Consider the following 25,309-nt stretch of genomic DNA (forward strand, 5'->3'; position numbering starts at 1 on the left):
CTTGTTTTTCTGGTTTTATCGGTAAGGGGATTAAATTTAAATTACTAGTGGGCCCGACGGCTGTCTTTTTGACGGATCGCCTCGCCCTGTTCTGCCTCCACCTGGATCACCCAACTTATTATGCGGAGTCGAATCGGCAATAAAAGAATTCTTGTCCACTCTCTTTTTGCCCCTTTTTCCTATTATTTTCTTTTTCTTTTTTCAATTCATATAAACTGTTTGTGCAATTTATATCTGGGGAGTGCATTGATCAGGTTCCTATCTGGGAATGGGACTTGCCGGCTAGGTGATTCCACGCGGAAATTGATCTGGTCTCTGGTTCCTTATGCACGGACCAAACCGGCTCTATGTACATTTTTTTTTATAGCAAAAATCATTTAATAATAATAATAATAATAATAATAATAATAATAATAACAACAATATTGTTGATTCTTAGGATCTGGAACCAACTCGAGATTAATCAATTTAGTCTGATTTCACGGTAGACACAGCTTGATTCCCAATTTCACAACCGAAAGTCAACCCTATCTAATCCAATTCTTTATTCTAGAGTGGGAACCAACCAATATTGGAAGCGATATTAAGAACCTGCAAGGTCAATTGAATAAGATACATGTTCTATTAAAGTATGAAGATTTAAAATGGAAATGATATGAAGTTATTTTGGTCATGTGAAAAGTGAATATTGAATTTGAAAATCTATTTAGTATCATGGATTGTAAGGAGGTGTTGCAACAAGTGAAATTTAAAGATTAGATGACTAGCCCATGGCACAAGGAATTTTTCAATTGACTGTTTATGTCGTATGACAATATTTTCAAAATTATAAATTAATTTAAAAGTAGCCACATTTAATCAAAAGTGAAAGTTAAACAACAAACAACTGACATAGCTGGAAATGTTCAGTAAAACTTGCGAATTCAAATCATTTCAACCAAGCAATTTTACTTTATTGAGTGTTATTTAAAAGGTAAGTTAATTAAATGGTGGTTAACCATTGGGGTTGTCTCAATGGCCATTATTCTCTTGTGAGAATAGGGGATGGAGAGTCTGAAACTCCTCTCTTCCAAGATGGGGATCATGAATTTAAGGGATAGCTCCTCATAAAGGATCTCCAAAAGTCTAGGATTATACCTGGCAGACATATTTTAAAAAAAATGTAAATAAAGCGGTTGTTATTAAGAAGGAGAATTAATTGGTACTTATTGTGGTAATACCTCAACAGTAGAAGCTTAGTAGAGACATGTGACATTAGATACAGGCTGCATAAGTCAAGGGAGATACACCAGAGCAAACACTATTTGCGGGTCCCTATGTACCGATTGGTTTAAGTATTGGTGTTCTTGCAATTTGCGATCAAGACAATAACTTTCTTGTGAGTTAAATAAATGTTTATTGAATTGATAGTTGACTAAATTGAGAAATCTATACATATGAACATTATATCAAAAAAAAAAACCAAAGAATTTAAATAATCGCATCCTTAGGTGGACTTTGTTGGGGAATTTAATTCCTAGACTTGCTATGTGAGAGAGAGTACTTCCATATCTTCTCGCGTTTGCTTTGAAGAATACAGCTAAATATATATATATATATATATAGCAGAAAAAAAATCATAAATCTATCATGCTTATATCAATTCAGTTTATAACATTTTTAATTTAGCCAATTTAATATTAAATCTTTTGATAATTTTTTTGTTTTTTTTTTTTATCCTTTCGTTTTGACCAGCGATGACCCATAAGCCCTCGCTTGTAGCTACGAAAGGTGAGGGCTTTTGTGCTGGCACTTGCAGTCGGTGAATTGTAGCTCACCTAGGACCTTCAACGCCAACAAGGGCCTCACCTAAATTTGGCATCACAGTCCCACTAGTCAAGGGCAAGGACATGAAGGTATCATGGCCTCGCTAGCCATGGCAAGTCACACGACCATAATGAAAAAAATTCAAAATATAAAGAAATTTTCACGTTTGTGTTAGTCATGCCATATGAGATGATCGATATCCACATCAATAATATCCGGCTGAAATTAACTAGAATGACTCAACTGATAAATTATCAAAAGATTTAAGACTAAATTGATCAAATTAGAATATTTAGAACTAAATCGACACATACGATATATATTTAGGACTTTTTTGGAGTAATTTTCCCAAGAAAATCTATGAAGGAAAAGAAGAGGATTCACTCGCTCAATTTCTCAAAATGGATGTTGGCTCACCGTTGACCTCGAAAACAAAAGAGAAATTTGGGATTGGCGTGTTACATACAAAATTTGCACCACTCCCCCTCAAGAAAAAACAGTCGAAGTTAAATAAGATTCAGTTGAAGATAAGCGACGGGCGTTATACGCGATCCTTGCGTCGTTTTCCATGACATAATAGTGCATTTGTCTTGTCCGAATATTATGTCCATGTGAAGGGGGCATATAAAATGTGTGGTATTGCAGGCCACGTTTATGGCTCGAAAGCCATGGTCAATTATTTTATCCCCTTTGAAGTCATCGAATTTGCTTAGCTCTGTCTTGGTTGAGACAGATGCCAGCAATCCAATCCACTGATCGGAAAAATTACCAAAAAAGTCCTAAATCTATCAGATTGTGTCAATTCAATCCTAAACTTATTTTTTGATCAATTGAGTTCTAAACCCTTTACAATTATTCTCAATCAGTCCATCCGGTTAAAATTGGCCGATTGACGCTGATGTGGTAGCCAATCGGTGCCGGCGAACTTTTTTTAATAATATTTTATTAATTTTTTAAATATTTTTTTCTTTTGTCCTTTTTTTTCCCCTCTCCCTCCTCCCTCCTCCCACCTCCTTCCTTTGGCTTTGGCGACAAGCCAGCTAAGGCGATTTGGCGGGCTCGCCTCACTAGTCGGCGAGCTCGCACCCAAGAATCGCGGGCGAGCTCCCGTCGTCGCATCTAGCGAGGCTTACTCACCCGAGGCCTCCTCACCGAATCTGGCAAGGGGGCTTGTTGCGTCCGGCGAGGGCTAGCCTCGCCCGCAAGAATCAAGCGAGGCGAGCCCTCGCCGATCTCGGGCGGGGCTTGCCCCGCGTTGCCGGGCAGCTCGCCGATGGCGAGGCAAGCCCGCCGGATCACCTCGGGCCAGCGACCAGCCAGCCCAGGTCAGTCTGGAGCCAAAGGAAGGAGGAGGGAGGAGGGAGGAGGGGAAAAAAAGGAAACAAATTAATAAAATTAATAAAATATTTCAAAAATAAAATATTATTAAAAAACTCACCAAATTCTAGTTGGTTGCCACGTCACGCCGGCCGGCCAATTTTGGCCGGATGGACCGATCGGGAATAATTGTAAAAGGTTTAGGACTTAATTGATTAAAAAATAAATTTAGGATTGAATTTACATAATTGTAATAAATTTATGATTTTTTTGGTAATTTTCCCAACTCCAAGACAGCAATCGCTGCTTCCCCACCGGACGAGAAAGAAAATTGAGCTTTACTCCCCTCACGGGAGGAAGACAAAACCCTTAAAATCGTTCGAAACTGGGGTAGGAGTTTGGACATCTTGTCGGGGCAAACATGTAAGTCGATTCCTGCTTTCTGACTACGATTCGTACTTGGTTTTCAAACATGGAAAACACGTTGCGACTCTATTCACTGGATCTTGAGCTTCTTCTTCTTCTTTTCGTTTGAGTGTTCTTCCCCAGGGAAAGAAAATACGCTTTTGCGCAACACACGGGAATGAATTCAAACGTGCATCCAATTTCGAGGATATTGCCTGATTGGTCAATTAATTTAATTGACTAATTTGTCACGTCACTCATGGAAAAAATTAAGTAATACAACAATAATAACCCTTACGTCACAACCTAAGTCATTTTGCAAATGAGAAAAACTAGTCATTTTCATTACGTGTTTCTCAACAACCCTAATCCGGTTAAATAATTTGGTCTTATAATTGGCGAGGCTGTTTTGACCTCAGTGAGGGTGGCTCTACTGACCCTGCTGAATCTTAAAATCAACTTGACAAACTAATTTTATGTGATAATTTATAAACTTTGATCCTACCGGCGACACTCGTATTTCGCATTCATTGACTTGTTAAACTCTTTCATTTTCTAATAATCCAAGGACACAGGAACAGAGGACCCAGTTACCCACATATTCGTCGACTCCACGACACGCCCTGTAATCTCATGAGTCGGTTAAGCGCAAGTCTTTGATCTACACGGCGGCCCCGACCAAGGACTCTTTGCACGCAATAGGCGGAATTTGCAAGCCTCTAGTTCTTGAGCTTGAAATCTCTCGATACTTCAATCAACTTCGCCTGGTCGGGGTTTATCTGTGACCTTTTAAGGAATTCGCATGCTCTTCTTTCTTTGGCTACAAGCGCGAGGGTCGTAGCCAAAAATGGACCCGACACGTCCGCACAGACGTGATCGAGACCCCGCATGTACCACAGCAATTTCTAGAATCCGGAGCGCACGTCGTCCCATCTTTTTCCCTCTAGAAATTTCCCTTCGTTCCTCATCATCCAACTTCAGGAAGAGGAGCAGTGCTCGCGGAATCTGTTATGATCACCTTCGTAATTGATGGCACGACGAGTCGTGTCACCAGAATAGATGCCGAAAAGGCACATTCATAGCCGCCGAGAAACGAAGACGCCATGAAGCGTCTTCTTCCGCTACCCAAAACTGCGTGCATTTGTCGCGGTTGAGAAGGAAGCCAAAATATCCATGCGTTACGTTGCTATCGATCTTAATGAGAGCTTCTCTTCGTTTCTTTTCTGCGTGTTCTCGTTGCTTGCGTGAGAGAGCAAATGCCCATTGGTGTGTTGCTCGCGCTGCATATTCCAAAACTGATATTCCTAGTGTTGGCCGAGTTCAGGCCACACACATAGCACGAGTCAGTGACAACAGCATAGCGACTGATGATACTTGCGCCAGATCATCATTCCTACATTGCGCCCACATGCATTGCACTAACAGCGACGTCTCCGAAGAGAGTTTCTTCTCCCGTCGGTAGATTTTCCTCCCCCTCCTCCTCTTCTTTCTTTCTGTTTTGACTAATCAATAGATTTGCCTCCTGGCAGATCCTGAGAGGGAAGGTAAAAAAGTTGGAGTATGCACATGAAATTTCTACTAATCTTTCGTGGGTGCTGTATGACAACTTTGTACAAAGACACCCCAATCGACCATCCTATTACGTTCTTGTTCTCCACTACTTATACCATTTTCTCGTTGAACTTTATTAATAAAAGAAAGCATAATGGTGCAAATCCTACCAATTCTTTGGAATGGCGCGAGTTGGAAGATCATGCAGAACTTTTCTTTATTAGCTCTTATCCCGTAGAAAAAAATGTTTGCTGCAACAACTAGTGCAAGAAAAAGAACTTAACTTTGCATTGATCACATAAGTACAGCCAATGAAACTCTTTTGGATACATCTAATCCTAAAACCTTGCGGTGATTCTTGGGCTCTTATGCAAGAAAAGATCATGAGACTCAGAGCAGATGAGAACTTCAGCAGACAACAGACTCGTTGATTTGGAAAATGTTTGCCTCCATTTCAGTGATTTTGTTCCCCCTCATACAAGGCTGATCTCCAACAATCAGAAAATTGCATGCCGATAAGAAGTTACTCTGGCCAGAGATACTACACCCTCGAAGGCCGATCAGCTGTTAGCATGGCGGAAGTGTCGGCAATGGAAAGAAAAAATTCATTGATGACCGTATGAAGGAAACCCGTTGTTCGGAGGCGAGGCAGATGGTGGCCTGGGCCTTGCATACTCAGCGAATATGACCCAACCATCTAGATACTGCATAACACAAAATAATTTGGTAAGAACACAGAGAGTGGGCTCATTTATGGGTCTTCAGTGTTCTGCTATGATGCAAACGACAGCTCCATTAACAAACATCCGAGGTATTATTTGGATTTGTTTTGAACCTTTTATGTATCCAAATTTTACTGCAATTTAGTTTCTTTGTCAAGATTTGATGTAGCGAAATTTTCTTATAAATTTGATTGTGGAACTTTTAGTTTATTTAAGAATGATAATCTTATTAGAACTAAAACTTTATGTGATGGTTTCTACAAGTTTAAACTAGATAATACTTTTGTTGAAACATTAATGACCTTGCATTATAATATTGGTACTAAGCGAGGTTTAGTCCATGAGAATTTTGCTTACTTGTGACATAAACGTTTGGAGTCATATATCTTAGGAAAGAATGCACATAGTAGTTAAGAATAAAATAGTGAAAAATGAAATTCTTCTAAACTTGGATTTTACTGACCTTAGAGTGTATATTAATTGTATTAAAGGTAAACAAATAAAACACACTAAGAAAGGCGCCACAAGAAGCATAATTTTTTTTGAAATTATACACATTGATATATATATGGTCCTTTTGATATTCCATCTTTTGGTGGAGAAAGCTATTTTATCACACTTATTGATAATTTTTCATGTTATGATTATATTTTTTTGTTGCATGATAAATCTCAATCAGTGAATACATTTGATGTGTATATTAAAGAGGTTGAGAAGTAATTAGATAAAAATGTGAAAATAGCAAGGTTGGATAGAGGTAGTGAATATCATGAAAAATATGATGAATCAGGACAATGTTCGAGTCCATTTGCTAAATTCCTTGAAAGACATGGCATTTGTGCTTAATACGCAATGTCAGATACACAATAACAAAATGGTATAACGAAAAGGTGTAATCATACTTTAATGTAAATGGTTAGGAATATGATGAATTATTCATCTTTATCCTTATCTTTGTGGATATATGCATTAAAAGCTTCTGTGTATTTAGTAAATAGGATTCCTAGTAAGATAGTTTCAAAGACTTCCTTTGAGCTATAAACGGGAAGAAAACCCAGTTTACGATATCTACATATTTGCATTGTCTAATAGAAGTAAGAATTTACAATCCACATGAAAAAAATTGATTTAAGGACAACCGATGGTTACTTCAATAGTTATATAGAGAAATCAAAATGGTATATATTTTACTATTCTAATCATAGTATAAAAATTGTTGAATCAGGAAATGCTAAGTTCATTGAAAATGACGGCATCAATGAGAGTGGAAGAATGCATTCAGGAAGCAAAGGTAGAAGTTCCTATACCAAAAACTTATGATGTTGTTGTTCCCAATACAATTCAACCCAACAATAACCAACAACAACAAATTAATGATCAAACACTCCATAGTGAAGATGTCAACATTGAACCTACAGTAGTTGAGTCACAAGAAAGAGTAAAGAATATCTCAATAAGAAAGGAGATTGGCTATTTTCAATGATTATGTGATTTATCTATAAGAGTCATAAATTAATTTAGGAATTAGAAATGATCAAAGTTAATTTTCTCAAGTCATAGAATGTGAAGATTCTAATTGATGATTTGATGACATAAAAGAAGAGTTAAAATTTATGTATCAAAATCAAATCTAGGACTTTGTTAAATAGTCTAAATGATGTAAAAAGATCGGGTGTAAATGGGTTTTTAAGATCAAACACGACTCAAAAGGCGATATCAAAAGGTGTAAAGCTAGATTTGTTGCTAAAGGTTTTAATAAGAAAGAAGGCATTGACTATAATGAGACATTTTTATCGGTCTCTAAAAAGACTTACTTAGAATTATTATGGATTTGGTAGCTCATTGTGATTTAAAGTTACACCAAATGGATGTCAAAACATTCTTTTCTTAATGGGAATTTCGAAGAAGAAGTTTACATGGATCAACCCAAGTGCTTTTCAATTAAAGGAAAGGAATACATATTGTGTAAATTAAAGAAATCGATATATAAACTTAAACAAGCTTTTTCGACAATGGTATCTTAAGTTTAATGATACCATAATTTCATATGGATTTAAGGAAAATATCATTGATTGTTATATGTACATGAAAATCAGTGGGAGCAAGTTTATTTTTCTAATTCCTATATATTAATGACATTTTGCTTCCTACTAATGATCTTGGTTTGTTACATGAATCTAAGAAGTTTCTCTTTAAGAATTTTGAAATGAAGGATATGGGAGATACAACGTATGTATCGTAATAGATCACAAGGATTGTTATGGTTGTCTTATAAAGTCAACATTAAGAAAATTTTAGAGATGGATAAATGTTTAGTATGAATAATTCCAATTCAGAATGATCACAAATTTAGCCTTATGCAATGTCTCAAAAGTGAATTGAAATGAGAACAAATAAAAAGTATTCCTTATGCATATGTTGTTAGGAGCTTTGTGTATGCTCAAACTTGTACTAGACCATACATTAGTTTTGTTGTCGGAATGCTGAGCAGGTATCAAAGTGATCTTGAATTAGATCATTGGAAAACTACAAAGAAAGTTTTCAAATACTTTTAAGAAATAAAGAGTCATATACTCATTTATAAAAGATTTGATCATCTTAAGGTAATTAGATATTCAAATTCAAACTTAGCCGAATGTGCTAATATCATAAAATTAACATTCAGTTACTTGTTTGTTTTGGCTGGAGCAGCAATATCATGGAAAAGTGCAAAGCAGTCAATTATTGTTACATCTACTATGGAGGCTGAATTTGTGGCATGCTTTGAGGCCACTATTCATGGATTATGACTTCGAAACTTTATTTCAAGGCTTGTGATTGTCGATAGTATTGCTAGGCCGCTAAAAATTTATTGTGATAACTCCACAGTAATTTTCTTCTGAAAGAACAGCAAGTATTTTAAGGGTATGAAGCATATGGAAATTAAATACTTGTCTGTTAAAGAAGAAGTTCAAAAACAAAGAGTGTCAATTGAACATATTAGCATCAACCTTATGATAGCAAATCCCTTAACAAAAAAGGATTGCTGCTTAAGACATTTAAGGAACATGTTGAAAGGATGGGGATTATAAGACGTCATTAATAATTGTATTACAATTGCATTAAATTTATGTATTTGACACTCGGAGCTAACTTATATGTTTATGATATTTCCTATTTTCTATTCAGTATATATTATGGAAATAGATGAATGTTAAACAGGATAGTCTCTAACGGAGACATTATGGTTGGACCATTACTGTATTTCTCATTTATAGATCATGTTAAGTAGAGAGTTATGTTGTAGTATATGGAAGGGACAATGTCGATTAATGACAAACAGCTGCCATGACTCGCATTAGTTTTCTTTACTTAATTGTGATTATTATGTGATAATCAATTTAAGAAAGATATTATTATTATGTTATTGTGCACATTATAGTCTTTATTAAACCATGAAAGTAAGGTTATATGGGCCAAATGGGAGAATGTAAGAATTATTGTGTGGCCCACATAATATTATTAATTGATGATTTAATCAATATTTAATGCTAAAATGTATTGGCTATGAGAAGTTATGACTTTAATGAAATGGTATAATCTTTATTGAGAAGTTACTATTCTTCTTCGAAGAGGGGCAACTCTCATTGAAATTAAAAAGAGCTTTAATGGAAGACACTTCCTAATAACATGTATAAATAAGAGTCTGATCCTCTCTTTGCTCACGATGTGAAAAGAACATTATATTCAATCCTCCATTAGACATAATATGTTAAAGAAAAGTGGATCGAGGGAGAGAAATTAGATTTCTTCATCTTTTCAGTTTTCCACAACAATTATCTTCAAGGGTATCACTATAGATAAAGGTATGTCTTCATCCCTCTTATCATAAAAATCATGATGATCTAAGATTCTGTGTTTTGTATTTTCCGCATTATAGAATTACGTTATCTCTTACATTATCATATGAAAACAAGAACAAAGGGAAGGCATCAATGGACGAGCAATGGTAGTGATGAGTGATGACAAAGGTATGGAAGTGAAGGGGGACGGTGGTGATGCACAAGCTACAACAATTGGATCAAACGGTGGACTTGTCTTTATTTTAGCTTCCCTTTGACCTTTGTTCCCTTTGCGTTGCCGCTTCTCGACATCGAGCTTAGAGTCAAGAACATGAACGGTTCCTTCCTATTGTTGTTGCTACGGTAAAGCCGGTTGCAGAACCTCCATCGCTTTGAGGATGACCTCGTCGAGGGTCTCTTCTTGCACCCGACTAAGTTTCATCCTCACGGATTGTGGGTTGGACTTGGTAGTGCAATAGGTTGAATATGGGCACCATGTATACCCACAAAAACCTATATAGAGTTGGGCATAGATGTTTTAAACACATTTTTTTTTATATAAAATTTTAAGCAATTCATATTAGGGGTGTGTAAAGGAACCGGGAACTACCTTAATCACATAGAATCGGATTGAACCGGTAGTTCTCATGAGGACTTGTCTGATTTCCGATTCTAATTTACTGGAATTGGTGAATACTGGTCCGATTTTTTGTTCTAAGTATGGAATTGTCCATTTAGATCATACTGGTATATATACACCTCTCCTCTTGCTTGTTGATATGCCAATTAGCAACATGAATCACCAAACTTGGAACATAAAACTAGCTGAAAGTGTAAAATACTGGACATAAATTGAGCCATGGAATCAGCTCAAAGAAAAAAAACCATTTGGAGAATGGACAAAGGATTCTCAGGTCCATATTATAAAATCCTCAACTTCTCTGAATTGCTCGTAATATAAATAAATAACCAGTCACTACCTCATAACAAATATGAACTCCTTGTGCGAAGAATAGAGTCACCAGAGAAGGATGCCTTGCATTAACCTGAGCTTTGGTAGTATTGACACAGTTCAAGTATAAATTATCACAGAAGATGTTGGTGACATCTTTGAGTACTATTTTATTTTTGTGTAGCCGGCATTTCCAACCATAGTTGCTATGTTCTCGTAGGATGCTAACCTCTTGACATTTGCACAAATGGCATGCTTTCATTCCTCCTTGACATGCCGTAAGATCATCAAGACGTTCAATTTTGTAGTGATTGTGGAGCGCTTCCAATTTTTTGGAAACTTGTCCTTAGTGGGTAGTTCTTGGTTACAAATTAGGAATCTCTCATCTTGAAACTGGTCACCTCTATTTCATATGCAACCTGGCCCACCAAAAGTGAGTTAAAAATTTGATTTGTAGCCATATTGACATCTCTATAGATATGCAATCATTTACTCTAAGGGCAGAAGGTTAGGGAGTTCAAGCTTTCTCAATTTTCACTATTTTAGGCATTTTGTTTATGATTTTTTTTTTTTTTGAGCAAGTATGAAAATTAGTAACGTACTAGTTGCATCCATCACGCCTCTATGTGTGCGCTCACACATGTACGGAAGGGAGCAAGGCTTTGTTCCTAATCGTTGCTAGTGGAAGATCGGACCGAAGTGGCAATGCCTTTAGATCTCTTAAGTCACAATTTATAAACGTCTCCATTGGATCTTGGTTCAATATTTGGTGTTGCCGCCATTGGTGGCAGTGACCAGCTCCAGATTAAGATCTAAAGAGGACCATACGTTGATATATGGTGTCGTTGGACCCTTCAAATGGGTGAGTTGAGTCTAGTCGAAAATGATCCGACTCAAGTAAACCCATTTAATCCGTCTTAACCCATTTCAATATAATGCAAATTTAGTTATACCCGGCCCATATAAAATATTTCCAAATTTAACTCAATCTATGAAAACTCATACCCAAATTAAGGTGAAAAGGCTAAGTAAGCGAGCATAAGATTGAGAGAAGACAAGAATAAAGATAGAGTTATAAATATAGGTTGAGTCTAAACAAGTTGTAAACCCATTTGTGACCCATTTAACACCCATATTATGTTTAAACCATTTATGGCCCATTTACCTAATATAACTAGCACATTTATGATATATTTAACACTAATATGAGTAAAAAATTGGGTCAATAACCCATTTTGATGGGTCTAAGTGCCACAAAGATGAGAGATAGAGATTATGGTAGTTTGGCAATTGAATTATGATTTAGGCTCCATTTGTTTTGCAAAAAAATGTGACATTTTTGGAAATTGATAAGTTTTATTTTTTTAATTTTTGGCTAAAAACCAAAAATGATTAGAAAATATTTTCGTAGTTTAGTATGAAATATTCAATTTGATTTTCTTATGTAACATTACAAAAATTCAAATTGTTAATTATTTTATATTTTTATGATTGATACCTTAAAAACTCCAAATTAGTACAATTGTGACAAATTTATATTAAACTAATTTTGTGACAACCAAAAACCCAAAACTGGTATATTGTTGATAAATTTACCCCAAATTAGTATACTTGTGATAAATTTACCCTCTATTAGTTTTTGTTAAATTTTATTATCAAATTACTAAATTGGATTATATGTGACAGTTGACTGGTGTATCGGTTTGAGATTTTACTCTCTGTTTATCACAGTTATATAATTTTTGTGATTTTTTGTGGTATTAATTCAATTTAACAGAAAATACAGATGTATTATTTTGGATTTTTTGGCGGCCGAACATATTAGGTTGGGGTAAAATTGTCTCAAATGTACTTGTGGTCATTTTTGGTAAATTTGTCATAGATGTACTAATTTGGGATTTTTCATGGTCAAAAAATTAATCTATGGTAAGTTTGTTGTAAATGTATCACTTTGGAGTTTTTCAGATATTAATCCATATTTTTATATTTTTCTTTCTTTTTTCATTTCTTTGGCTAGTGGCCAACCACAACGATGACCCCACTAGCCACAGGAGAGGGACAAGCTCACCTAAGGTTGACAAGGCTCCATCTTGACTGATTTGGCGAGGCCACTTGAGGTCGACAAGCTCGAGGTGTCGTCGTGGGGTGATCCAACAGTTTTAAGCTTAAGACCTTATGGTAGTCGAGGAAGCAGCAAACTTCTCACACCTTACTTTAGTCTATCCTCTTCCTCATCAATTTCAACTACAACTTCCTTCACTTTTGTCTCTCTCACTTTGGATCTCCCTCTCCATCTCATGGGATTTGACAACCTTGGGTGAAGCTTGAGCTCACCTGTGGTTGGTCACCGGCCGTCGCCATGGTAGCGATTAGCCGAGGAAGAAGCAAAAGAAAAGGAAAGAGAAGATAAGAAATTTATAAAATATAATCAAAATCTAAAATACATTTTTTTTTTTTTTATAAAATATAACTATTTTAAATTTTTCTATAAAAATGAACATTTAATTAACAAAGGACTTGAGCCTAAGCACACCTTTGTGGATCCAAGTTTTGAGTACCGAGGACCGTAGCTTGAGCATTAGGGACCCGAGCATGGCCTTTATAGACTCGGCTCGAGTGCTAAGGCATCGAGCACGAGCACCAAGGGTTCAAACCTGACCTTGATGGACCTGGGGTGGGTGCCAAAGACTTGAGAACCAATATTAGGTACCAAGCGTAAAGTTTCAAAAAGTTTTTGACTTTTTCAATAAGGAAATCATTTTCTTGAACTTAAATATAATTTTTATATAGTTGATCATGAAAATATTTTCTATTAACTCATTTTCCTCCAAACGTCGTAAATGAGAAAATGTTTTTGCGAAAATTATTTTCATGAGATAAACGGAGCCTTAGTGATAATACATATGATGGCTCTATCAATGGAGGTAATTGCTGGTCAAGGAGATAGGGCATAAGAAAGATAGAGTGAGTAATGGCAATTTAATAGAGAGAATGTGATTAATTTGATCTGGCCAATATCGGGCAATTGCTAGGTGTCAATTTTCTAATGAAGGGTTCGAGAATGTTAGAATATAATTAAATATTAAATCATGCTTCCGTCTAACGGTTCTAATATCATGTGAGATTTATTGAGACCACTAACAACTATTTTAAAAACTTAAGCTATTGGATGAATGCATGATTTATTATTTAAATATTCTAATATTCCCCATCATGCTTAGTTTGGTAATTTGCTTAGTACTAAATGTGAAAATTTAATTGATGAGGCAAATTAAGTCTGATAAGATTTGAACTCAAGACTTTAAACTCCGATACCATGTTGGAATAAAGCGAAAAAGAGAATATTTGTATATTTCCATGTGTGTGATACCAATGATAAGAGTCTATTTATAGGTTGTTCTAAACAGTTATCAAAAGTAATAAAATATTACAATATCAAATAAAATCGATTAGAATCAATCAAGAAAGATCATCATATCTAACAATTATATATTAAACTATGCATTCAGCTAACAGAAAAAAAGTTGGATAAAGTCCTAAATTACCCGAGTTTTTCCCTTAGAAAATTTGATTTATTAAAATGGAACGTGATATAATAAGGTGACGCACTTTATGCATTTAAGGAATTTGTGACTATGTTCTCACGCAATCCTTAAAAGAAAGAGCTTTCTGGGTCGTCTCAACCCTTGCAATTGAACTTCATCCTCAAAAAATCTTTGAAACTCTTCTGCAATGAGAATTAAGAGTGGCCTAATTGCAAGTTGCCCGTTAGAAGATAGGACATACCATGAAGGAGTGGGACCTTATCAACAACACCGGCTTGGCGACGCAACTAGGACCTCTCGTAGCTGGTCATTCTTCAATCATGCAAGAAAAGCATAGTGACTGGCGAGTAGAACAAGAGTCCACACATCGTCGATTAATAACCAGAATTAGAAACAGCGGTCCTAGGACGAAACTGGATTAGAGACGAAGGGTCGTCGCGACTTCGTGTCGTCCGGTTGCACGGTAGCGAGCAAGTGCAGTGAAACTGTCCTCTGACAAAACCAGTTTTTCTCTCTGTACGACAGAATCTGTGTGAAAACTGTCTGGTTACACGTCGCAACCCGCAGCTTAGCCCTTCATCTTCTCTTATTAATCTCCCAATGATGGCTGAAGAACATCGCGAGTCTCTACGGGACATGCCCGTTCTGTCACAGAGAGAAGAGACAAAACAACACGTGTTGAGACCAGTAATGGGTCCAAACCTCGAGAAACTTCCCCCGAACCACCCTCCTTCCACTTCTGGAGTTTCTGGGCATTATTGAGAAGCTGAGACGACAAAGAAACAAGATAGGCCCGCACACACGCATCGAAATGACCATTTTGGGCCCGTCCATCTCCGCCCTTTAAGCTCCCGGCAGAACAGTGAAATGCTCTAGGAACCCCCAGATGAAAAGCCGGATTTCATCCACCGACGAAGACGAGGGCGACGACCATGCCGCCTACCTCTGGTGGCGGTCGGCGGCGGGGTACGAGGAGGCGCGCGCGGCTCGCCGGACAGCCGGAGGTGGCGGCGAGCGTCGCGAGCGGGCTGAGCCCGAGGGTGAGGGTGCTGAGGGAGATGGAGAGGCTGGCGATGGTGGCGCCGGAGGGGCTCGACGAGGTGAGGCAGAAGCTGTTCCTGTACCGGGCCGGCGACTTCTGGGTGCCGACTGGGGGGCTGAGCAAGGAGGAGATGGACATCCCGGCCACCAACACGGTTCTCCTGACGGGCTTCGCCGGCTCCGGCAAGAGCTCGCTCATCAATCTCATGTACAGCGTGTTGGGCCGGGCCGGGCTTATCCCGTTCGCTCAGACTTCGTGTGGTGAGGAAGCCGCACTTACCCTTGATTTATTTAGTTCTCATCTTTAACTCTTCTTCGCCACAAAACAAGAGTAATGTAACTAAATAATTTTATTAAAAAGAAAGCAATTGCATTTCATAGAAGATTTTCACATTTCTTATCGATGCATCACTGATATGAAGTTCAATTTTCTGCAAAAAGAACGAGAAATTCTAGGTGTCATGTTGATTTTTTATTTTTATTTTTTTGGTCAAAGGTATCATGCTGATTGGTTAGAAAGGATTAGAAGCTGGAATTTTTACTGGTATTGGAATATAGTTAAGTGTTAGTATCAGCACTGCTTGATAAAAAGTAGAAAGACTCTAAATAGCGACATTTTGTTTTTAATTAGTTTACAGAAAGACCTTTCAAGAAGATAAAGATTGACTTATGGAAAACGCCTTTGACGGGTCAAAGTGATGAGTTTTCTACATGAGGTGTTCCAGTGTAATATTATATTTTCTTCTGGAGTTATTTTCCACTCGAATGAGAACGTCTTCAAGAATATTTCTCAGGGGAAAACAATGTAAGCATAAGCCTTTTCATGTCTCTGCAGGGAAATCTTCCAACTACACGACGATGTATCTCGAAGAGCACAACGTGGTGAGGTCGATGCGGAGCGGCTTCTGCGTCTACGACTCGAGAGGCTTTGACTACGGCCGTGTTGGTGAGGCCTTGGAGGAGCTGTCCGATTGGATGACCGAAGGCGTTCACCACAACCAGCTCTGCTCCAGGCCGGGGGATCGAGCTTCCTCAGATGACGAATCTGAGTTCTGTCCACCGAGGGCTTCTGCCAAGTTTGCGAAGAGGAGAGTGAATTGCGTCATGGTGGTCGTTAACATAGCCGAGGTCCACGAAGCGATGAAAGCTGGCGATTTGCAGCCATTAAGAGCGACCAAAGAGCTGTTCTCGGCCCTGCTTTGAGAAAATGCAGTGAGTCCTTGGCTTCAGTTGCATTGTTTTCTCATATTGTCTTTAGAACATTTGTAATTCATTGGTCAGTTATGTGGATGCCTCTGGTGGTTGCAGATGAGAGTCCCCTCTTGATCCTGACGCACGGCGATTTGCTAACGACCGAGGAGAGGATCGAGGCCCGTCTCCAGATATGCGAATGCCTCGGCATATCGGAGTCAAGCGGAGTCTATGACCTCGTGTGCCTCACGGAGTACGGCTTTCTCGCAGAGGAGGCAGACCCCATCACAGCCTATACTCTGGCCGAAGCCGTCTATCGGGCGTTGCTGATTTCAGACAGAGACCACGTTCCTAAGAACAACTTCCGAGACTGGGTGTGCATCGCGTTCTCGTGCCTGATGTGGATCTTCGGCGCCTTGTTTGGTTTCCTAGCCGTTATCTGCAACAAGCTCGGGCAGCAACGAAAGGGGTTTAGGATTTGAAGCGCTGGCATAAGCATTGTAGATTCATTCTCAGGTGTAGGATTTAGCTGTGCTGATGCTAACTGAGGTAGTTTGATGTGCCTAGTTGATTGACTGATCTTTTTCCTTCTTCTTTGTCTCCCTTGTGATTGTGATGGAGATGAGAATGTAATAATGTCCCTGAAGAATCTCGTATTCGAATAACGCGTTCAATCTAAATAGGGCGCTTAGAAAAGTTACTGAGTGAATCCGGGGCACACATTCGTTGTTCATGCAAATCATTGAAGATGGTGGATCACACATATGAAGCGGGTTGATTCCATCAAATTAAATACATTTTAGGTTTTGTTTGTTTTGCGAAAAATAATATTATATCTTTAGATAATATTTTCCAAGAAATCGTTTTCAAGTATATAATTGAAACCTAAAAATGAATTAGAAAATATTTTCCGTCGTTTGATATAAAAAAATTTGATTTAATTTTCTAGAGAAAATTATCATAATATTTGATTTTTTTAATTCTTTTCTTTTTCTATTTCTTTCTTCATTGACTAGTTGTTGATCGTTGGTCGGTTGCCAACCATGGTGACGATTGGTGATCGGCCACAAGCAAGGGATGACCTCGCCCAAGGTGGGCAAGGCTTAAGCCCGCCATATTTTTGCGAGCTTGAGCCTTGCCAAATTGACGAGCTTTGAACTTGTCAAATTCCAATGAGTCGAGTTGAGTCAACTCCAGGCAAAGCTCCACCTTGAGGTCAAGCTTTGCTAGCCTTGAGCGAGCTCATCCCTTGCTTGTGGTCAGGTCGCAAAGGAAATGGAAAATTAAAATAAAAAATAATTAAAAATTTAAATTTTAATTATTTTCATAAGAACAAACATTACATTAACTAAGACCCGAGCTTGAGTGCCAAGGGCTCACGCACAACCTTTGTGGACACAGGCTTGAGTCTGGGGACCAAAGCTCAAGCATCAGGGACTTGACTACTACCTACGTGAACCAAGCTCAAGTGCTGGGCATTGAGCATGTGCACTAGGGCTTTGAGCTTGAGCATGAGCATCATTGGCCTAGCCTTGATGGACCCAAGATCAAGCATCGGGGGACTTGAAAATGAGCATTGAGTTAAAAATATTTTCTGTTGACTTATTTTTCAGAACCAAACGTCAAAAATGATGAAAATATTTTTTGAGCCTTTGTTTTGAAAAAAAAAAAAAAAGCTTCATAAAAAAGAATATATTTTCTAAGAAAAAAATTCAAGAAAATAATTAGTTTTCCTTTTGTTTAATGATCTGTAGCGAAAGTACTTTTTTACTTTTTAGATTTCATTTGAAAATGATTTCAATTAGGGAAAAAAATCCTTTTAGATATTTTTATTTTTGTTTTGTTTTCTTTTCCTTCTCCATCAAGAAATGAGAAAAAAATTAAAAATTCATTTTTCTAGAAAGAAAATTAAATATTAAAAAATTCAATATGAGCATTTTCGAAAAGTATTTTCACCTTCTTAAATTTAGGAATTCACTTGTCTAATTTTATACTGAAAATTTTCCTTAACTCAAAAATATTTTCAGTTGATTAATCATTTTCAGCAAGTTAAATAGTGAAAGATGGAAAAACACATCCCCTCAGATAAATGCACTCGAATGAATTTCCATGTAAGCCTTAGGGATTTGTGACGTTGCGACATAACATCAGCCGCTTGAATTTCGAGCTCCATAGCCAGTGCCAACTACCTCAGCTCGTAGCCGGAGCAGGCCGGATGCAAAAGGCAATGACAAATATATCCTCATCCTCATTAGGAAAATCACCAAGTCGTGTAAGTTCAGACCGAAGACTAGAAGTTAGCGCGCCAGGAGCGGAGGGGCAGAGAGAGAGAGAGAGAGAGATGTCAACTCTGATCGACGTCGCGGAAGGAGCATCCGACTCCGAGCGCCAGCACCGAACGCCTCTCCTCCCCCATCCTTCTTCGCCTTCCTCCGCCGCCCGACCCCGCGATGAGGCCGCGCCGGAGATCGCGCCGGAGACGCCGCCCGGCGACGACGACGGGCGCGGCGCTCGATCCCCGTCCTCCGATCGGCGGCTCGCTTCTCTCGACGTCTTCCGCGGCCTCACCGTCGCCGTACGCTTCTCTGACCTTTTCCGTCTCGTTTATGCCCTGCGCCAGCGGCCTCTTCCGTCGCTTCGACCGCTTCCCGATTATGGCTGATCGGTAGCGTTTGAAGTGCTCGGTTAGGTTATGGCTGAGCGGTTGTCACTCTTCTGTCGTGCTTCAGCTGAATTAGCGGTTTATAGCCTTCTCTCGTCGCGCGATTCAGTTATCGAGTAGCCCCGTGCAGCTGATGCATCGCCAGACTGAGTATTTCGGGAAGTTATTTCCGTTAGCTTTAGCGGATAGAATGCGTGTGCTTATAATCGCGTTAGCGAATTGGTTGGCGCGATTAATCGACGCAGTGCTGGTCCTCCAGTCATCGAGCTCGCGGTATCTTTTACGATTCCTAGCGATTTAGCTTGAGGCGAGAGTCTGATCGTGTCACTACTGTATTGGCGTTTGCAGTTTTAGGTCGGCAACGTCGCTCGTACTTTTTTGTTTTCTGATCTTAATCTTCCTTCGTGTTTCTATATCTTGCAGTTGATGATATTAGTTGATGATGCGGGAGGGGCTTTCCCGGCAATCAATCACTCACCTTGGTTTGGCGTAACACTCGCAGATTTTGTGATGCCATTCTTCCTCTTTGGAGTGGGCGTCTCCGTTGGTCTAGTTTTTAAGGTGCAAACGCTTTTCGAATATGAAAGTCCAGGAGGATCGTAGCTACAGAGAGATACTTTGATCATGCACATCAGTTTTGATGGATGATGGACATGAAGAAATCGAATGCCTTTCAACTATTTGAAATAATGTCATAAAAGTTAAAAGGTTCACTTAGTTGGGTAAACTAACATAGACCGAGTGTATAATGTATAGCCACGATTTAGTTTGGGACACTAAAGTAATCATATTCTAAGTAATTGACAACATGAAGTGTGGAATTAATTATGAACAAGGACAATTTATGATGATACAATGTAGTCTAAGCTGCATACTGAAATGGGGAAAGAGTTCTACGGCTTGTCTCTACGAAAAGAAATCAATTGCTTCTTGAGTTGGACCCTTAAATTTTAGACGCCAACCCATAGCAAACTTCCAATTCTCAGAATCTGCAAGTTGGCTTGCGCCATAAAAGTTACGTTAGTGGGCTACTTCCTTCTCCTAAAACTTTACTAATCACTTCTTGTTATTTTTGCCTCTCTGCAGAAAATTTCTAGCAAACCATTGGCCACAAGGAAAGTCATAATAAGAACTCTTAAGCTCTTTCTTTTGGGTTTGTTACTGCAAGGTAAAAATTCCCTAGTCACATGCCATTTTTTGAACCGCTATTGCACATTATGCTTGCTGTGGTAACTCAAGACTGCTTGATATTTCTGGTATACTAGGTGGCTACTTCCATGGGCGCAATCAGTTGACATATGGAGTTGATGTGGGCAAGATTCGTTGGTTAGGAGTGTTACAGGTAGCACTTCTGACTTATGTTCAGTTGTTGCATGCCTTGATCTTCTGGTTGAATATTTTTGGTGTGTTAGGTTTAAAATTCAAAGTTGAAATGTAGTATCACGTTTTTTGGAGATGATAGGGAGTTCTTTCATCACCGCAATGAACTCATTGAATGTGTTACCTTAAGAACATTTATTGCAAACTTACTCTAATTTAATTCCAGTTCCCACTTCAATCATATCTTGTGAACGCATTAGCATGTTATCCCTATCCAGTGACTGATTTTAGTTGGTTACATCCACAGTGGCAACGACATTGAATGGTTGGCTCAAGTAATACTTTTATGTCTAGCCTGCCAGAGTTTCTGATTGAATTGTTAGGATTTTAACTTGGAATTTAGAAACAGTGGTTATAGCATATGATCTATACTTATAGCAATCTAGCTTTTAGAATCAATCTTTGAGCAGAATTATTTATCCACCATGATTTTTGCATCTGCAGAGGATATCAATTGGATACTTCTTGGCTTCAATCTCAGAGATTTGGCTTGTTAGTAACATCTCGGTTGATTCAACACTGGCCTTTTTTAAGGAAATACTATATTCAGTGGTTAGTTCGGACTTTGACCTTTACTATAGCTGTGGCTACCATTGTTTCTCCAGTTGCTGCTTGTTCCTTTGAAGAAAAATGGAAAAGGGGCAGCAGGGGATATCGAAACTGTCCATGTTCACTGTTTATGCAGGATTTCACCAAAGCATAGAAATGTGTGGTTCATAGATTTTCACACTACACTTATCAGACTGTAGGAAGACGAGAGGTTCTTTCATTAAGAAATGTCTACAACACTAGAAATCTATTAATTATCCAGAGTTTGAGAAAATTTCATAGAGGGTACCTAGAGGAGAAGGGTGGATTGGAGCAAAATAGGGAGTTTGGAAAATGTAGTGAATTTGGGCATCTCTGGGTTTTATGATGCATCTTCTCTCTTATTGAGATATAGGAGACAATCTCTCTTCATATGTCATAAAGCTTTTTTTCTTCTATGGAAATTGGTTTCTCGATCCAGGTGGCCACTCTCTCCATTTCTCCTCATAGAATGTACCATTGATGTAGTTATTTGCAGCCTTAATCACCTATCCTTCAAATTTATCATCACAGAGGACAACTTTGTCTTTCTTTTCCATTGATATATCATATCAAAGAAGTATGACAAGCTTGTTGGCTAAGCATGCCACAACCTTAAAGCACTTTCTTTGATGGGAAGTTTGCCTCTCGTGCTTCATATTGATAGTGTTGCATACATTCATGCTATAGGTGGTGTTGATGCTTATCTAGGATTTCCCCACTCCCAAGTATGCACATGCTTACTCATTTAAAGTTATTTTTACCTTGTGGGAACAACAATGTGTGTTAATAATAATTTAGTTTCAGTTACATGAAGAACAACCCAGTTTTTGGTTTATCGTCAATCTACTGAGTCGACATAAAGATTTATGCTAAAGAAAGTAAGGAAAGTATGTGAATTGGAATAGAAAAGAAAAGAAATAGGGAGTGAAGTCAAGAGCTAAGTATACTGATTGGAATGTGTCCCTGCTGTTGCCAAATGAGCTCTTCATATGTTGTGCAGGACAATGGCTATTTTGCTATGTGCACTTTACATGGGCATGGTTTATGGGCTTTATATTCCAGACTGGGAGTATCAAGCAGTTGGAATGAGCTTCTCTAGCAATCAATCCAGCCTTCAAAATGTGAGTTCTTTTGCGACAATAATTGTCAGTATTTCCTGATTTATGTTGTTCATCTGTTTGCTATTCTGTCCTTTACCTGCTTTTGGCTTATTCCTTATGCATCATGTGTTGGTTTTGGAAGTGATAGCAGAAGTACTTGCCTCAACATGTTTTGTGCAGCCACATGTCTTCTCTTAGGTTATATGTTGGTAAATTAGTCGGCAATGTATTTAATATGGAGTGTGTCTGGGGTAACTAGATAACATGCGGCAACTTAATCTTCTGTGATGTAGTAATGAATGGGAGTGCGAACATTTTCATGTTTCTCAAGTTTGTTGACCATTCACTGTGTCTTAGCTTCTTCATAATGCTTCAGTGAGGAAGCAGTATTCATCCTGATTGACCATGATTCTGCTAATAATTTCACATGAAATGAGCCCAAAATAGTTTTTTTGGCTGCATTTCTTGCTTCTTTTTCTTGTTTTAGGATGTTGGTTTATGCACAAAAGCACAAATGAAAGCACAGAGTCTTTTACCAAAAAAAAAAAAAAAAAAAACACAGAGTCAGGCTAAGTGATCATGTAACTCTGGGCCTTTAAGGCTAGTTTATCACTTTCAAACAAAAGACTGAGTGATCATTACAAAATTAGTTATGGCAGTATATGACCTAATTCATCTCAAAAGGTAGTTCTCTCTATGAAGTGAAGTTTGCTTGATGATTATATGAGTTTCATATCAGTGGATTAGTCAGAATAATAGATGAGATATTAACTAAATCAAAATACAGTTTTAGTTTTTATGTGATTCTGTCTAGATCTTTGATTGGAGTATGTGCCTGATTATAGTTTCATGTCGAATTATTGCAATATAATATTATATCCCCATATGCTATCTGATAGGTTTACTGCAAGACTAGGGGCAGTCTTGAACCTCCATGCAATGCTGTGGGCTTTGTCGATCGACATCTTCTTGGAGAGAATCATCTTTATCAGCGTCCTGTCTACAGAAGATCAAAGGTTTCAGTTAGCTCTAACAAATTGTCATATTTCTTGCATAATGCTTCCTAATTACCTTCATAGACATTGTCTTACATGCGATCTCTTGTTGTCAACAGGAATGTAGTGTCAATTCTCCTGACTATGGGCCCTTACCAGCAAATTCACCTGGTTGGTGCCTTGCTCCATTTGACCCGGAGGGTGTTTTGAGGTTTGATTGTCATGATCTACAAACTCATGTTGGGATTATTAAGATTTAGTTTCTTATACATTTAATAGCCTCATGGTCCTAATAAGCGAATCTCCAGCTCTTTGATGGCTGCTGTTACATGTTTTGTGGGTTTGCAGTATGGACACATTCTTGTCCATGTCAAGGTATGATGTTACTTTCTAATGTTTGATAATTATACTATAATGTATCCTTCCGTTCCCCCTCCCTTTTTTTTGGTTTTGAAACTTGTCCAGCTAGTAGATGTTTTGGTTAAATGGTGACTATCATATTGTGTCTTTGCTACAGAGCCACGGGCAGAGGATGCTTTTCTGGTCCATGTTGTCCTTTGCCCCTACTGCTGTCAGGATATGTTTTGGAGATCCTAGGTATATTTTTTTTAACTCAGTTTATATTAGAAAATCCTCATTTCTTCTAAGCTGTGGCTTTTTGCTACGACAGGTATTCCTCTTTTTGTAAACCGCTATATACACCTAGCTATATGTGCATCACATCTGGAGTATCTGGTTTGGTGTTAACTGTGGTTTTTTACCTGGTAAGCTAATCTTTCTATGGATTCTTCATTGGTCCATAATGTTCGAGCAACTTCCTTCATCCCACTTCTTCCTCTCTCCCTCTTCTTTCTGGACACGGGGCTATCCTCCTCCTGTTCTATTGTCCTGTATGGATGGTGGAAAAACTTGCACAAAAGGGCAGAGCGTAGTGCTTAATGTTTACACCATGAACATGTCTATTAATGCGTTAATAGATCTTGAAGTAAAGGTATCCTATTAAGGAAAAAAACGAAACGTGAACTAAATGGAACAGTCATTTGCCACCTCCAATTTGGGTAATCTGATGTCTTCTTGTGTGTAAATGTAATAGCATGAATTCTAAGGTTGAGGAACTCTTTCTCATGAATTGGTCAATAAAAACTTGGTGCAGGTTGATGTGAAGCACTGGAGAATGCCAACAGTGTTTCTTCAGTGGATGGGAATGAATGCTCTCATCATTTTTGCTTTGGCAGCTTGTGAGCTTTTCCTGCAGCCATGCAAGGATTCTATTGGCTCCTGAAAAACAACTTGGTAGAATTTTCTTCTTTATCTGCTGTCACAATTTTATTGTTCCTGCCTATTTTTCCATTTACAGAAGAAATTGGGACTGGATTGTTAACGGTATATGGAATTTCAAGATTAACACAGACAGGGAAGAACTTGGTCTGAAATTGGTGCCTCAAGCCAAAACTGAAAGAGAAAAAGGAAGGCTTCCATTTATACACTAATATCTTATGACTAGCTTAAGTTATGAGAAGTTTATATCGAATGTGACATTTTCTGTCTGCGTAAAGAGTTATTTAGCTGAACATTTGAGCAACAACAGTCAGTCAAACAAGATGGCTGGAGTTTAGCATTTAACTGAATCATATCTTTGCATCTACTGAATGCTGAAATGATACGGTTGATCATGTTTGGAATGTTCCTTAGTGAATAATAACTTGAAGCCGTATATGTATTGCAGGTTGATATCGCTGAGAGGTTACTCCAGGGTGCATTTCATTCGAAGAAGTGGGGTACTTTGGTGTTTGTAATGCTTGAGATTTTGTTTTGGGGATGCGTTGCCGGTTTCCTTCATATGAAACGCTTATATGTCAGACTATAGTGTAAGCAATGTTCAAGTTTTAACTTTGTCATTGAGAAAGGTTTTTTTGTGTATTTTCCCCCTTTAAAAGGTAAATATCATTCCGGTCACGAATCTCATTTTGCAATTTATGATAATAATGCACGGCAAATAACCCAGAAAATCAGCTAATCTTGTATTTAATTTCACCAAACAACTCACCTCATGTTTAAACAAGCCAAATTTGGAACATATAGTCATGGATGTTGACATGCTAATTGTTTGGTCATATGGTACATGTGTTGTGCTTCCTACTTTTTTGGTTATGAAGTTTCATCCCGAGGCTAGATGCTTTTCGTTTTAATTCACTACCCACCTTTGAAATGGAAAATTGACTTTTGCATCTTTGTTCTATTAGTTCTGTTT

General features: G+C 38.1%; 2 pseudogenes; both read left to right on the plus strand.

Annotated features, from left to right (window-relative positions):
- Positions 1-15,005: 15,005 nt before the first annotated feature.
- On the plus strand, positions 15,006-16,932 carry LOC120289507 (annotated as a pseudogene).
- A 1,669-nt stretch (positions 16,933-18,601) lies between these two features.
- LOC120289981 lies at positions 18,602-24,340 on the plus strand (annotated as a pseudogene).
- Positions 24,341-25,309: the final 969 nt, after the last annotated feature.

The sequence above is a fragment of the Eucalyptus grandis genome, chromosome 11 (genome assembly GCF_016545825.1).
Source record: "Eucalyptus grandis isolate ANBG69807.140 chromosome 11, ASM1654582v1, whole genome shotgun sequence".
NCBI lineage: Eukaryota > Viridiplantae > Streptophyta > Magnoliopsida > Myrtales > Myrtaceae > Eucalyptus > Eucalyptus grandis.